The sequence below is a fragment of the Sinocyclocheilus grahami genome, unplaced genomic scaffold (genome assembly GCF_001515645.1).
Source record: "Sinocyclocheilus grahami isolate Dianchi unplaced genomic scaffold, SAMN03320097.WGS_v1.1 scaffold418.1, whole genome shotgun sequence".
Taxonomy (NCBI): domain Eukaryota; kingdom Metazoa; phylum Chordata; class Actinopteri; order Cypriniformes; family Cyprinidae; genus Sinocyclocheilus; species Sinocyclocheilus grahami.
Genome location: NW_015505597.1, coordinates 1,358,003 through 1,359,822, shown reverse-complemented (window position 1 = coordinate 1,359,822; position 1,820 = coordinate 1,358,003). Strand labels below are relative to the sequence as shown.

General features: G+C 34.3%; 1 long non-coding RNA gene across 1 annotated transcript in view; it reads right to left on the bottom strand.

Moving 5' to 3' along the window:
* Window positions 1–651: 651 nt before the first annotated feature.
* Window positions 652–1,820, bottom strand: part of LOC107551209 (uncharacterized) — a 6,709-nt gene continuing 5,540 nt past the window's right edge. Inside the window, exons 5-6 of the long non-coding RNA XR_001604741.1 lie at window positions 1,442–1,488; window positions 652–723 (exon numbers count right to left, since the gene is read on the bottom strand). This is a non-coding gene — a long non-coding RNA (uncharacterized lncRNA). The remainder of the gene's footprint in view (window positions 724–1,441; window positions 1,489–1,820) is intronic.

Genomic DNA, 1,820 nt, shown 5'->3' with positions numbered 1-1,820 from the left:
GACAGTGAAAGCTTTTATAACCCTGTTTGGATGAGGTATTTGCCTTTGTATGTGTAAAGGCTGAGATAGAGATGTAAAAAGCTAATTTCACCTGGCTTTTACTGGATTTCAAGTGCTTTGGAGAGCAGATAAATTATTTTTGTTTAGTATTTTCATCTCTGAGTGGAAGCTAAGAATAAGCAAATACAGAAATGCTACAGTGACACCTGCTGGTGTGTCTCTGTATTTTCAAAAATGTTTGTTTTAACGTTACAATGTCCATCTTTGAACATACAAGTCTCACCTCTGTGACAGGAATGTCGTCTCTGAGCAGTGGGAGGCCATCAGTCCAATCACTCGCATCACTTTGCTCCTTCTAAAACACAAATTTGAACAATTAAATGGCTCTCATGCAGCTGTTTGTTTTATTAAAGCTATTCTGTTTTGTTAAAATCTGATATTAAAGATAATGACATTTCAAACTTCTGATAACAATGACAAACTTCTTATAAAAAAAATGTTTTTGAAAAACATACCTAAACCAAACTTTTAAACAGTATTGTATATAATTGAATACAGAAATGCTACAGTGACACCTGCTGGTGTGTCTCTGTATTTTCAAAAATGTTTGTTTTAAGTTACAATGTCCATCTTTGAACATACAAGTCTCACCTCTGTGACAGGAATGTCGTCTCTGAGCAGTGGGAGGCCATCAGTCCAATCACTCGCATCACTTTGCTCCTTCTAAAACACAAATTTGAACAATTAAATGGCTCTCATGCAGCTGTTTGTTTTATTAAAGCTATTCTGTTTTGTTAAAATCTGATATTAAAGATAATGACATTTCAAACTTCTGATAACAATGACAAACTTCTTATAAAAAAAATGTTTTTGAAAAACATACCTAAACCAAACTTTTAAACAGTATTGTATATAATTATACCACCGCTGCAACACACACCCTGTGGTAAATTCACTAACACACAACCTCCTGTGGCATTCTGCTTTATTTTACTATGTTTTGCAATACTGTCTAACCACACCACATCTCAGTCTTAAATGAGCAGTGTTTAATGCTGGTTTTCAGTGTCATTTAAAACTAAAATGGTTCTGTCCGTTGCTTGGTGACTGTAGTGCGGAGATAGAGGCTGTAATCCTGTGAGGGGCCAGTGAGACACATGCCTATCATTCCTTCCACTCAGAGCCAAAGGGACTGAGAGGAGAGAGAGACAGGCGCTGCATTTCTCTGAGCAGACATTCCAAGACCGGCGCAATTTGTGTCATCCGAGAATACTACACTATAGTTCTGATCCAGTAAAAGTGTGAAGCAAATTTTTACTATAATGGTACATTATACAATTGGACAGCTAATATATTTTATCGATTAAGTGAAATCAAAAGAAAATGACAAAAATCACTATCAAACAATAAAATAATTATACAGAAGAATTGTAAAACATACATATCCCAGTTCGGAGCATGTCACATCTGTTGAACCAGCACAGGGAACTATGTTAAAAAGAGAGGGAGAAAAAAAAAAAAAAAGTTTCACATTGTAAGATTTTCAGTATATATTCATATTTCATTAAATCAGCCTCTTTTTGGACTCTTAACAACACAATTTCATATATGTCACAGGTCAGGACAATCCCTAGTAAAGAGTTTGGTGAGTGTTTGTGTGCCGTTATGCAATCAGTGTTGTCATCACTTCAAGAAATTATTTTCTGACTCCAAAATAATTGGTCATATGGCATTTACGGATCAGGTGCCTGGCTCCAGAAAAAAAATAAATATATATATATATATATATATATATATATATATATATATATATATATATA